The following is a 15,712-nucleotide window of genomic DNA, read 5'->3' on the forward strand; positions in this document are numbered from 1 at the left end:
AAATCGAAAACATAATTTTCATTAACACGATCGTCATACCATTGTAAAAATTTCTGTCTATCATTGGTTTTCATTTGATTATACCCATAATGCTTTTTAGAAGGCATCACTCCTATATAGTTTTGATTACAACTCTTATTAAAATAATGCGGGAAATACCCTTTTTTCAACTCGTTTAAACCAAACGTTTTAGGAAACGATGATAATGGTTGTTGAATAAAATTTAAACTGTCGATTATTTTAATCCTTAACTGTGCTATTTCCATCATCATAATTTTTGAACCGTTGTAAATACAAAATGGTTTAAAACCGTTATCAATGCACCATTTTAGTATAAAATGACTATCGTATCCTTTGGAATTGTGTGCCAAAAGTGTATATCCTTTATATTTTTCATTAAGAATTCCATTACAAAAACTACTGATGTCATTGAAGATTAATTCATTACCATCGAAATCATGACAGATAGCTAAATTGACTTTGTGTAACCCCGTATTTTGTGAGCATTCGAAATCAAAAAATAAATATTTTTCATTATGAGTTTTACATGAGTAGCAATAATCTTTTTTGGGAATGTTTTTATTTGATCGGCATGGTTTTTCGCTCTTTTTGATGCAATTTCCTCCCTTGCATTTTATTTTTTTCATGAAACATTCATGCTTGTTTTCACAATATTTATTACAATTATTGCACATTTTGAAACCGCATTTATGTATTTTGATATATGGTTTTAGTATGATTTGATTGCATTTTAAACATTTTGCTACACTGCTACATACTGAATCATTTCCATCTTTTTTCGATCGGTTACTAGTATGGTTTTTGAAGCAAGTATTACCATGAAAAACACGATTGCATTGATTACATGTAACGTCTTTACCATTACATTTATTTCCATCTGGAAAATATTTGAAACAAGATAGACATTTTTGGGGGCATTTGTGTTTATCACGTCTCGTATAAGCTTTTTTACAAGAATGGCAGTAATATGCTACATCTAAAAAAGCTGTCATTGATTTTATGACATCAAAATGATTCCGTGTTTTGTATAAATAAATTTTGTCTGTTTTACCATTATTGGATGTATATATGATTTCATTGAACTGCTCAGAATCGATAATGTTAATCTCAATATCTAAATGTGATGCAAAGCTATTTACATCTTCTAAAGAATTTCCATAATCATTAATTTCAACATTAGCATTATTATGAAGTTCTTTGGCTTGAATTTGTTGTAGTTTTCGACTTTTATTGAATCCATCTTTCAACTGAGTTGTGGTGTAATTCTCAGGGTGTAAATTAGCATAAGCTGTTACAATGGAGCGGGCTAAGCATATTGAGTCGGTGTTTTTTATTGTGATAATACATTGCTTTCTACTCACTGTTTGTTTTGATAGATATAAACGTCCTTTTCCTGCAGGTATTTTAACAGATTGAATAATTATTATGCAATTTTCTAAATTTATTTCTTTATACTCCAACGTATTGATTACATCTGAAAGTTGATTTAACTTGAAATCTGATACATTTATCATTTTTGTTGAGATAGGGTGATCTAATTCATCATTTAAAATTACCAATCTGAATCTATCATTTCCTTTTAACTGTCTTTTCTTTATTGTCATTTCAACCATTTTTTCAAATACACTGAAAACATCATTTTTATTGTTTATGAAATTTTTTCGTACATTTATTTTGAATTCATTGGTATAAGCATTGAATTTTTTATTTGCTGTATTTCCGATTTCCGTTATTTTGAATAGAGGTTGGTCATTGGATGTTGAATCAAAAATACTGTCATCGAAATTAAATTCATTGAGTGTTCTGTTTAAGGTCTTATCGGTCTTATATTTTTGAATTTTATTGATTACTTTTTGCCTTGTTGAGTTTTTTACAAGATCTATCCATGTATAGCCTAGTGCCTTTGCATCCCTCAGGTAACTTTTTGATAGTTGTTTAAGAGTATTATGGGTTTTTGTTATTGGTTTAGGAGTATTTGAATGAGATTGGTATGTCTTCTTTTTTGGTATTTTACGCGAGGAGGTGGGGCTTTGATTCGGCTTCTGGGGCTCGTGTGCTTTCGGCTCGACCTTTTTGTGCTCGTGTGCTTTTGGTTCGGCTTTTAGTGATAATACTAGTTTTATGAGTTCAGTTTTAGATAATTTTTCTAGATCTAATTCATTCATATTAATATATGAGATATTTTTTTCCATTTTGATTTATTATATATTAAAACTATTTCTTTAAGTCAAAATTAAAAAAAAATATTTTGGCTTAAAGATTTGACACATATTAAAATTAAAATGGAAAAAATGGCTGATGTTATAATAACTATAAATAATGAAAAGTTTCAAATTCATCCTATATATGATTTATATTGTGCAAGTAGAGATGGTAAAATTGCTCATATATTTAAAAGAGATATCAGTTGTGGTAAAAAATCTCACAATGGATATATGGCATGTAGTGTTCGAAAATATGGTCAATCAGGTCAAAAGTCTTACCAAGTACATCGCTTTATTTATGAGTGTTTCAACGGTGTTATCGCTAATGATAAAGTCATTGATCATATCAATAATATCAAATCTGATAACCGTTTATGCAATCTACAACTATTAACACATCAAGAAAATTGTAAAAAATCAGCAAAAGATCGTGATTATGGATTTGTAAAAAACAATTATAAAAACAAAAAATGTGTTAAAGCTATTAATTGCATTACAAATGAAGTTTTATATTTTAATAGTATGTATGCTACTCAACAGAATCTCGGTATTAATGCTGGTATTGTAAAGATGGTTTGCGAAGGCTTAAACCATTGTAAATCAGGCATTACTAAAGATAATATTCAGTATAAATTTGAATATGTTAATAAAGATGATATGCCTGAAAACATTATCAAGTCTTTGAACGAACGCCCAAGTAAATATTCATCAATTGAGGAAAAGAGAGAAGCTAATAAAGAACAGGCAAAAAGCTGGCTACAAAGAATCTATATATGTCCACGATGTGAAAAGCAAATGAGGAACAGTACTAAATATATTCATAACAAAAAATGCATATAAGATAACCAGAAACAGAATTCATTTTTGGTTACCAAATGGTAACAATAAACAGCATATGTGAAAAATATATACTGTGGATTTTTTACAGTATACATTACATAATATCTGCTTATATCATTTTATAGTGCGTTTAGATATAAACAGATAATTATTTTCTTTAATATATATATAGAATGAGTGATATTACATTAAATATCAAACACCTACTAGAAGCTGATCAAAGCTCGAATGATATAGCCTTCATTAATAAAATGTATTGTATTCAAAGCATCCTTAAAACAAATATTTGTATTATTAAAATGCTATCTTCAGACCTTAACAGCAGATCTGAAATATCAAATGAAGACCAGATTGAACATACACAACTGAAACGACGACGTGGAAGGCCTCGTAAGGATCAACATATGTCTTCTCAGAAGCAATGTTTGTGATATAAATACATATTTATTCAGTCTATGGATAGATGCTGGAATCAGAAAAGTTGGTTCGTTTTTTGGTTTTGGCTTAAGTTGACATATGCAAATCAGGGCTGTAACCCCAACGGTTTTGAAATGATTAATATTTAAAATGCTTCTTCATATGATTTTTTTAACCAATCAAAAGCTACATATTTTGATTCACAATTGTGAAAATTTTTTGTGAAACTTTATTCATTTTGTGAAATATTTTTGTGAAATATTTTTGTGAAGATGTAAGAACTATAGGGGATTTCCCATGAAAATGAGTCATCATTACTTTCCAAGGTCATCATGCAGTCGTATGATTTCTATTGACCAATCATATTTCAACAAGTAAAAAGTTTTTTATATATAAACTTTTTGAGTAAAATTTACTCAAAAAGTTTACTCAAAAAGTTTATTCTGAAATTTACTGCCCAACAAACCAAAATGGAAACCAAAATGGAACCAAAATGGAAACCAAAATGGAAACCAAAATGGAAACCAAAATGGAAACCAAAATGGAAACCAAAATAGAACCAAAATGGAAACCAAAATGGAAACCAAAATAAAACCAAAATGGAAACCAAAATGGAAACCAAAATGGAAACCAAAACCAAAACCAAAACCAAAATGGAAACCAAAATGGAAACCAAAATGGAAACGATTTTTTTACTGCCAAAAACAGCTGTGCCGTGAAGTTATGTGTGTTATATATATATAATGCTTTGTAATTCTGAAATCCACGATGAATTAAAAATTTTAAAAGAAAATATATGCCCTTTATGCCATCAACTATTGATAGAAGGTAACAAGGATGCTGAACCATGTTGTAGTAAGCAGGATATGTCAAATCAAAACGGTATAAATGTTTGTATTAATTGCGGTTTGGTTCATGGTTCTATTTATTACAATGAGTATTTTGATTTTTACGAGAACAGACACAAAATATGGCGTAAAAGCATCTATCATCGTAAATACCATATTGAGAATGTTTTAAACGATTTATGTATTAAAAATGGAGTTCAATTGTCTCATAATCATCGCGATAAGATTTACAAAGTGTTTCATGAGATTGATACTATTCTTCCATCTATAAATAAAAGAAGAAAGAGGATGATCTCAACGAAATATATTATAAGACAGCTGTTTAAAATGCTCGGTATACCATACAATTTCATCTGTGTTACTAAATCAAAAAAAACGCGAGCTTTTAATGATCGGTATTGGGGTGAGATTTTAGCATTAAAATCGGCCCAGATCGCACGGATTATTCGGTAAATTTATCATCATACTTGAGCAGATACCGATCGATTATTGGACCGGTATCACATATGTAGTCGTCAATGCTTTTCATTGTATTTAGGATGCTAGACGGATTATAATCGCCACTTCTCATAGCGCCTTTAATAGAGTTCAAAAGGTGTTGATAGCTTTGGTAAGCATATATGGAGTTATGAATTTTTAGTTCGAGATTCTTATGTATCATCAAAGCCTGAATCAATAATGAAATTGTTGATATTGTGATCAAAGCAATGCCACCAGTCGCTATAGAGGAGGCGAATCCGCTTGATGCAAATATGATAGACAATGAATTCCCTAATAATTTCCATTTTTTGAAACGTTTAACAGCCTGCTTGTAAGCCCAACATTTTCGATGATATGTTTGATAATAAGCTTTCAATTCTACAATTTGGTCTTCAGTAAGTTCGCTTGATATATGGTTCCATTCAAATATATTTTTGTGTTGTTTCGGCATATATATTATATACTTAGACTATGTTTTATTTCTATTTTTCATTCTGTTATACAATTTCCTTATATTTTGAATCAATCGTTCAATAGTTTTCAGTATCTCATGTATTAAATCTGGAGTTTTCATATAATAGTGAGTTAGATAAATTTATTCAAAGAAAATTCCTGCAGATTTGTCTATAAACATGACTTTGTGATACTCTCGACTATTCACTGACATTGGTGTGTTACTAAAAGCGATTTTTTGTACAAAGTAATCAGAACTGATTTTAATGTTGGATGTATTGATATTAAATTCAGAAAATGTTTGATCAATACTCATAACATTATTGCAAACAGCGATTCTAAATTGGTCCTGTATCTTTGTATACCAGAGATTCATATATTTACCTATATAACTATCTCTAATTTGCTCTGTATATGAATCTAGATCATAATCGAGGAATAGCTTATTATGCTCCACTTTAACCCACGGAAAACTAAAGCTATCACCATCGATAAATTCAATTTTAATCCTTTTATTATCACTGGGTTTATAGTCATATTTAAATGCCATATATATAGTCCAGTCATTGGATTCAGTGATATTTTCATTTAAATTAATTTCGAAACTACCTATAAATCCCCCTTTTGGATCAAAATTTGCTAACAATTTTGTGGGATTAAAGACAAAATTATCATTTAATCCTACCACTACTGAACCGTTGCTATCTGACATGATGAATTTAGAGGCATCCGTTAGATCGAAATAGTACTCAAATACTTCATTATAATAACTCTTGGTCTGTAATAATTTAATCTGATTTTCAAGAGTTGTTTTGAGAATATTGATTTGACTTATCAACTGTTTATAATTAACAGCCTGATCATAGGTTGTACCTTCTGAAATACCATAAATGGCTTGTGTTTTCATATCAATTGATACATTGAAAGCTATTCTATTATTTTCAACATAATATAGCTGATCGTATATACTGGGATTGATATTTGATTGATGACCAGATATTCCATAAACAGTGAAATATGTCTGTAGTTTAGGGGCATAAGAGCTTCCTGTTTTATTTTTCATGACTAAATCGAGATACAAGTAATTGTTTCCGATGCTTTGACTTTTTGTGAATTGGCATATCAATCTGACATATTTTTGTGTTTTGAACGTTTTTCTGCTAACGTTATGAATAGTTTCTATGGATGATGTGCCATATATTTCCAAACTGTCAGGGTCAATATCATCACTAACCCACATAATCTCAAGAACAGCAGTATATTGATCATTGGTCAATAAATACAGATTTAGTCCAATTCTTGAACTGTAATAGCCTTTAGAACTGTCAAGCAATAATTTCATGTCAACAACCTTTTTATTTACCTTATGTGGAGAATTTTGAAAGGTTACAACATTACCCAATTGGGCATCATCTTCTTCACTCACTTGTGCATTGGGATCATCCATTATATATTTGAATTTATTTTCACCATTAGCTGATTGAACATGACTTTCACCAACATGATCAAGCATGTATTTTTTGTTTACAGCGTCTGTATCATTGGTTGGGCTTTTTAGATTTGTTATTTTATGAGAGTTCATATCGAGATTAGCTTGCATCGAATTACTGCCATCAATATCAAGCTTGCTTTGAATTTTTTGAGTCAAAACGCGTCCTACGACCTTCTTTAAAAAAGTGTTATCGACGTAAAATTTGTCTGCCTTGCTTTGAATGGAATTGGCTAAAACTCCTCCTGTCTTCTTTGTTAAATAAGTAGTATTGACGTACGATCTGTCTGCTTTAGTAGCAAGTTTGGTATCAATTTCAGTCCTTACTTTGTTATCCTCAGCACTAACATAGCCTACGTTTGGTACAGATCGATCGTTATATAAACTTGGATAATACACTTCGGTATTTTGCAATGAAAGTCCAACGCAATCAAAATGGGTTTCATCACTGTTTTTTTTCATTAAAAATTGGTTGACATATCTCTTGTTAACAGCACTACTCAAGTCTTTTGCATATGTATCGAGATCAGCATCAAATGCTACGTCATTTGGTGTCTTTAACCCAAATATTTTCTTTTTGTCCATATTATAATCACCTGAATCTGTTAGTTTGAAACCAACACCGTCTTTACCATCTTTTCCATTTCTTCCAACAACTGTTTCTTTATTTTGCAATAAACCGTTAGAATAACTCATTATAGATATTATTTAGATTATAATGGTTCGTTGAAATTCTTAGTTACGAATTTTCGTGGCTTATCAATATATAAAAAGCTAAATGGGTCTGTAGTTGCTTTGAGATAGTTGTTTTTACTAATTCCAAGTTCTCTGCAAATCATTCCTTGTTCATTATTAGATGGAAATTCGAAAATGCAGTGATGAGTACAATTTAATCTGATTGTTTTATCGGTATTATAATAGCTTTGAGATAAATAAATGCAACTGCAATTTTTATTTCTTGAATTTGTAAAATAGTTGCGTATTTCGCTATCATTTTTTGATCCCGTATTGAGATAATCGTCAAAGATAACTAGTTTTTGGGCTTCATCTGATATTTTATCAAGCGGTATTATTTTATCATTACTTGCTTCAATAACAGAATAACCAGCCTCTTGACTAATGGGTTCAAAGGTATTGAAAAGATGTTGATATTTCGATTGCTGAAGATTTTTCCCATAAAGATATATTTTATCATAAAACAAAAGCCGGTATATCATATCAAGTAAAAGATTGGTTTTACCCGAACCGCTTGAACCGCAAACTAGCATCCGGAAACATTGATTTGGCATGAAATCGTATAGTTGTCTAAAGTTTGAGGCCATATCGTCTTCAGTGTCATAATTCGGTATTCTCATTATATTATATGGGTATATTATTTTCAGTTCAACAAGGTGTTCAACACGGTGTACATCAAGGTGTTAAACGCTATGTTAAATGTTGATTTTTATATTCAATTTTCATTTTTTATGTAACGTAATAATATAAAATAAAATGAGTTTACTTAGATGGAAAGAGCTTGCAAAGAGTAAATCTGATTTGGGCGATAAAATCAATTATGTTAAAAATGCAATCACACAAAATAATATCGGTCAGCAGACAAGCCAAGAGTCATTTTCGAAGGTATTCAAACCAGTGACAAGTAAATTAGATGATGTAATTAAAAGTAATTTGCAGATAGCAAAAGTACCCAAAAAGCGTGTCAAAAAGGGGATGAGAGGTGAATTGGAAGCTCCAGATTACTATCCTGAAGTTGATCCTTTTGAGGATATGGACGTAGATAATTTATTTGATGAGCGTGTAATGCCACAAAATGAAAAACAGATTGTACCGAAACCACCAACATATGAAGAATCTTTAAAAGATCTTTTAGAAGGAAATAAGGAGATTTATGTTGACCCCCAATATTATCCTGAATATGTAGATGAATTACCTCCTGAATACGATGAGGATGAAATTGATTATGCTTTAGATGATGATGATGAAGTAAGTGAAATACTAGATGACGTTGGTATCGACGATTATGATGTAGTGCAAATGAAATTAGATCAGCCTGAAATGACACCAAAGAAAACCAAGAACTATCTTAATAAGATTTTAGAGAAAGCCAAATATAAACGGAGACAATTGAAAGGTTTCAAGGCGAATGTTACTAAAGAATATAATAGGGGAACTATATCTGAAGCGGAAAGACAGATTAAAAATAAGAGAATAAGCAATGCAAGAGTTGCATTAAATGACTACATAAATCATTACGAAAGTAAAGCAAAAACGATAAAAGGTTCTGGTATTCTAAAAAAACAGAAAGGTGGAAATGTTATATTTTTTAACGATGTAAAACAGCTTCTCAAAAAATTGGAATTGATCATCGGTTCAATAAACGCAGGAAACACATCAGTTAAAATGCGAAATATGGGAGTCGCTATATTAGACACATTATTGAAAATGTCGACAATCAATAGACCGCAATATAATAAATTGTATAATCAGTACTTTAAAGTCTAATTTATGTAACTGTATTATATATATGGATCGTGAGTTAGTATTATCATCATATAGTGTTAAAAATCAAGGTAATAACACTCCTCAAAATTTTACAACTAAATTCAACAGGCCTATAACATTGGATAGCAATTACCAATATATGATAGGTCTCAATCGTATTATTAACATGTCATTTACATGGTTTAATGTAAATCCCTCATATGGTAATCAGCTGATTAAATATAGTTCAGATAATGGGAATAAATTTGAAGACATAACTTTCCCTGCAGGTGTTTGGAATTATTCTGAATTTGATGAATATATTAAAGAGATTACTAAGACGGGAGATGATGATAACCCAATATATCCCATCTCTATTGATTTTGATTCAACAACATTCCGAGTCACAATCACTTTATCTCGAAATTATCAACTTGATTTGACGCATAGCAATTTCAACGACCTTATAGGGTTTGATAAAAAGGTATTAAAGGATGCGGTTAATATTGGTCCAAGAGTCCCAAATCTAAGCCAAGATACCGATATATTAAATGTACATTGCGATCTAGTCAATACTTCTTTAGTCGATGGAGAAGAGTCGGATATCATTTATACTTTTTCGACCAGCGTACTACAGCCGAGTTATTCGTTTACAATCGAGCCTCGTAGGGTCACATATAACCCGGTTAATAAGCAACAGATAAGTAGCATTCGAATATACATCACAGATGGGAAGAGACGGTTAATTAACCTGAATGGAGCGGATACGTCTTTTTCATTAATTTTGAAAAGGATAGAATAATATAACATAATAGTATATAATGAAACCATATGAATTCAAGAGGTTTTACCATCCAAAATTTGGTAAATTTGTATATAAGCACAAAGGGTCAGGGATTATCGTTGATAACATTTTCAAACCGATGAAGAGTGTTATGTCGTCTGTTGTTAAAAAAATTGTCAAGCCCTTAGGTAAGAAGGCAATAAAATCAGGTATTTCTCATGCAGGTGATAAACTGGGTAAAAGGGCATCAGAAAAAGCCGGAGACCTTATAATGGAAAGGCTTAGGAATATGAGGAAGGGGAATGCAGAGCAAAAGGCACTATCCCCAATCTTACAGAAAGTAAATGCCTCACCTGTCAGACACCAACAAAAAAATGAAAGTACTGATATGATCATCAATAGATTAATATCAGGATCAGGTGTAAAAAGAAGGCGTTGAGAAAAATGAATAAAATGATTAAAAAAATTGGTACATAATTGCAAAATTATGTAACATAATAATATATGTCTTTTAGAACAAGCGAATACTTACAGAGGTCCGAGTTGGTTCGATATCAACTCGATGATGTTATTCGAGTCCCAGCTAACGGTCAGCACCAACTTAAAAACGGCTATAAGTTCACGATTAACGATAGAAGTTCATTCTACGATTGGTATAATGCGTATTTCGAGGTGCAATTCCAGGTGCAAATGTTAGCTGATGGAGCAACAACGGGGGCAAATCGTATCACAGTTATTAATGGAGCACATTCATTGATTGCCCACATGATGATTAAATCAGCAGGAAAAATCGTTTATGATACCGATAATCTCCATAAAGTTACTTTCGTTAAGAACCTCCTCGAATATAGTGACGATTTTAGTCGCTCAGTAGCAAAAAATAGTCTTTGGTATCTAGATACTGACCATAGAATAGCAAATGCTAATCAAAATGCAGGGTTTGAGGCTAGGCGACTTTTGACGACAGGTCTCAATAATGTCAATGTTATTATACCTCTAAATCGCTACAGTTTCTTTGAAGAGCTGGAAGGGCGAATGTTACTTCCAATGCAACTACAATTCAATATACAGTTACAGAATGACGCCGAATTACTTAAAAAGGCAGATGATGTAGATGATGGTCGAGTGGTCCTTAATAGATTCCTTCTATGGGTCCCAAAATTGACTCCAAAGGACAGCCTATATGATAAGTTTGTTAGTTCCTTCTTGGTAAAAAACACTTGGACATATATGCGTGAGATGTATGAGGTTTCCGCACCAACGAATAGCAGTGGATTCTTCCAGATCTCATCCAGTATTGATAATGTTAAGGCTATCTTTGTATATCTACAACGAGCTAAATCAAACAATGCAGATGAAAATCCCTATGAATTTGATACCTACAATATCAATCTTGACCGTGGAAATGGTAGTTATTTGACAACATGCCGATTGGAATACGGCAACGGATTTTTTCATCCTGAGACCGAATATGATAGTGAGTCCAAAGTTACGATCTTCAATGATTTGATGTCTTATGGTATGAGAAAGAATGATTACAACAGCGGTACACAACTCAACTTGGCAAATTACAACTCTCTCTATCCTATTATCTTTTTTGATTTATCATATCAAGCAGAGCGAGTAACTAGAGACCCAAAGCAGTTGATATTCAGATATAAACTAAACGCTAATAGTGCGGGAGATAGTCCTTTCAACGTCCATGCCATCGTTCTTTATAATGAGACAATCGTCATTGACAAGGTGGGGAATGAGCTGGTTATTGTATAAATCAATCAATTGAATATTATGTATAAACCATTCTATTTTGTATACGTTTTATAAACAAGAAATTATATAACATATAATATATATACAAGTAATGACAACTTATCACTCTCATAAAGTGAATCTGTCAGAAGGACAGCGAAGGAAGCTTTTGACTGCTTATAGAAATAAAAGTGAAATCACAATTCGATTAAGCAATTCAGATCTGACTGGCAATGATAGTTTAATGTTAACTCAACGTCAAATCAATAAATTAAATAAGGCTAAGAGATCCGGTGTTGGATCTGATTTAAAAATCTCGAAGACACAAATTCGAAAGGTTATAAAGGTTGGTCATGGAGCACCGCGTATTGGTTTTCCAATGATTGGAATTAGTGCTCCGAAAACGAAAACAAGATCAAGAAGGTCAACAACTAACAAATCAACAACTGATAACACTTCAAAGAAGGATGGGGGAAATATTAGACTACCAAGTAAGAAAGATGTATTAGCTTACACACCGCCACCATTCATTGGTTCTTGGGATGAATATGATAAATTTCTTAGAACAGGTGGATTGGTGCTTCCAAAAAAAAAGATCTTAAAACCGAAAAGAAAGTAAGAAAGCCAACATTCCATAAGAATATACCAATGAGTAATTTTGATTTAATAAACTGGTGTTTATATTTGAATATACCGATAAAAAATGTACTAATGAGAGACGAGACTGTGCCACATAATCACAAATTAGGAATATTTATTTACAATCTCCAACCGTCATATCTGAGTGGTAGTCATTGGGTTGCAACTTATGTAAAAGATAAGGTAATCAATTATTTTGATAGTTTTGGTATGCCTGCATTTCAAAAAATAGTCGATCACGCAAAAAAGAAGAATTTAACATTGCTACATCAAAACAATCAGATACAGAATATAAATACAACCACATGCGGATACTTCTGTTTATACTTTTTGAATGAGATGAACCATGGGAATACGTATTCTAATTTGTTGGAAGTGTTTGACATATATGACACAATGAAGAATGAGAAATTCATTCAACATTATTTCAGAAATATGTAACGTAATATATATACAATGACTAAATCGTATTGTGTACGTGAAAAAATAAAAACTAATTCAGTTCCTAATTCTGAAAAATATATGAGAACAAAAAACAATCGTTTAATACTCAAATCGAAATGCGTTTCTTGTGGTATTACTAAAACCCGTTTTGTTAGTGAGAAAAAAGGGGGTAAAATAGGTGAAACGATTAACAAAAAGGTCGGCGAAAAGATTCCAGGGTTTCAACAGGCTCAAGACTTAGCATCGGCTATCATGGGTGCTACCGGAGGCGATAAAGATTTGCTTAAACGTTACTGGTCGGGCAATATCGCTAAAGGGGCTTTTAATAAGAAGAATGGTTTATTCTCAAAGAAATTCTGGACATCTCCAAGTGAACACCAAGATCCTTCATGCTCTGCTACTATTTGGGATAAGAAATCTAAAAAATGGCGAAACACATACTGTGATTAAATATCTAATGTATATATATATATATATATATGTGTAAGTCATACTGTGTTTCATGTAAAAAGAATACTGAGTCAATGAATTCTAAAAAAGTCAAAGCAAAGAATGGCCGTCTTATGGAAAAATCAAATTGTTATATTTGCGGTAAAAAGAAGAGTAAATTCATAAAAAGTCATAGTGGTGGAGCTCTTGCAAGACGAAAAGGCCCTTCTACTGTTGATAAAATAGCCTATGTAGCATCTAATTTCATAACTCCATCACCTAGCTTTGCTTCAATGGCAAGACTTTTAGCAGGGCAAGCTCTCAAAGGTGTAAAAGACAATGTTGATTACTACAGAAAGGGAGAAGGTATCGATATCCATAAAGCTATTTTAAAAGTAGCACCAAAAAAGGGTTTTGTTATTCCAGGGCATAAATATACCGGACCTGGAAATCCTCTTGAAAAACAGGTAAAATGGGATCCAAAAACAGGTAAAATACTAAAAATATATGAGCAACCAACTGGCAAAACAGACGCTGTTAGCATGCAGCATGATGTAGATTATTCTGTATGTGCTGACAAACCATCAAAAAATCAGGTTAAATGCAAAAACGAAGCTGATAAAAAGATGGTAAAAGCCCTTGATGCTATCCCATGGAAGGACAGACAATGGGGTCATGCTATTGCTCGTAATACCATTGCAACCAAGGCTAAAATAGGTATGGGTGTTAAAAAGCCAAAAAACGGAAAACGGCGTTGAGTAAAAATGATTGGTCTCAACAATTAGCCGATGAGTTACATAAACCAATCAAACGAAAATTTAAAACTAGAAGAGTAATATCAAATGGAATTGACGACATATGGTCTGCTGATTTAGTTTTTATGGAAAAACTTTCAAAATGGAATAAAGGTTATAAATATCTATTGACTATAATTGACGTATTCAGTAAATTTGCTTGGGCTATACAATTGAAAGATAAGAAAGGTGCATCAATAACTAGCGCTTTCAACAATATTATCATTAATGACAAGCGTAAACCTGAATATCTCTGGGTTGATAAGGGATCTGAATTTTATAACAAAACATTCAAGGAATGGCTAAAGCAAAATGATATTAACATGTATTCCACTTTTAATGAAGGTAAAGCTGTTGTTATTGAGAGATTTAATAGAACTTTGAAAAATAAAATGTACAAACAGTTTACTATTCAAGGTAATACACAGTATCTTGAAATACTTCCAAAAATAGTAAAAGAATATAATAATACAAAACATAGCTCTATCAAAATGACACCCACAGAAGCTTCAAAGGAAAAGAATCAAGGAATTGTATATCTTAACCTATACGGTGATATCGAGCCATTATCAGCTAAACCCAAATTTAAGGTTGGTGATAAGGTCCGAATATCTAAGTATAAACGAATTGTTTTCGATAAGGGTTATACACCGAATTGGAGTGAAGAAATGTTCGTAATTACTAAGATCCAACATACTAATCCCATTACATACAAAATAAAAGATTTGAATGATGAAGAAATAAAAGGTAGCTTTTATGAACCTGAACTGTTGAAAGCAAAGCAGGATGTATTCAGAATTGATAAAGTGATCCGTAGAGACTACAAAAAGAAACAGGCTCTTGTCAAATGGAAAGGATATAATGATGATTTTAATAGTTGGATACCAATGAAGGATCTACAACATATATAAACGCACTATTAATGATATAAGAAATTAATATATTGTGTTATTAATATATAACAATTGATGTTTTGGAATGATAATATTGTTAATGGCCGATACCAGAGATGGTTTACCAAAGAAGACAAAATGAAAGCTATAAGGCGCACAAAAGCCCGTTATATGCGAAATACACGATGGTTTTGTGAGCAATGTAAAAAAGAGTATAGTCTGGGTAGCAAGTGGACCCATATAAGACAATCTCATTCGAACGCAGTATAAAAAAAGTTTAAAAAAGAGTATAAGAAGTTTTTTTTATTTTGAACCTAGGGTTGAGTTAGGCTTGGTTTTACAGGCTTGGTTTTCTAGGGTTTGAATCCATAACAAACAAATAAATATAATTGATCATATAAAATAAAATTTTATATGAACAAGATTTTCTCTTTTATTTTATTTTAGAAAATAAAAAAGAAAAGCTCCGCTAGAATCCATAGCTTGAATCCATAGCTTGATTTAAACGCACTTCCAATATTTTTTAAAAAGAGTATAAGAAGTTTTTTGATAACCAAATCTAAAACCAACTTTGAAACCAATTTGAAAAAATAATACATTTAAGAAACAATTTTGACTAAAAAATGAAAGTTATGATTGGTTGACATACTAAACATAGGGCAGATGTTCAAGGTGTTTAAATATTAATAATGAGACAACTCAGCGGGGTATATACCTGATTTTCCATATTTTAAAAAGAGTATAAGA

The 15,712-nt window shown here is 31.5% G+C and overlaps 1 protein-coding gene across 1 annotated transcript in view; it reads left to right on the forward strand.

The window, feature by feature from the left end:
* The window catches only part of LOC144658319 (lactadherin-like), a 173,307-nt gene that overhangs the window by 155,473 nt on the left and 2,122 nt on the right, over positions 1–15,712 (forward strand). The window lies entirely within an intron of this gene.

Source organism: Oculina patagonica, chromosome 6 (assembly GCF_052425735.1).
Source record: "Oculina patagonica isolate OP01 chromosome 6, crgOcupat, whole genome shotgun sequence".
NCBI classification, from domain to species: Eukaryota; Metazoa; Cnidaria; class Anthozoa; order Scleractinia; family Oculinidae; genus Oculina; species Oculina patagonica.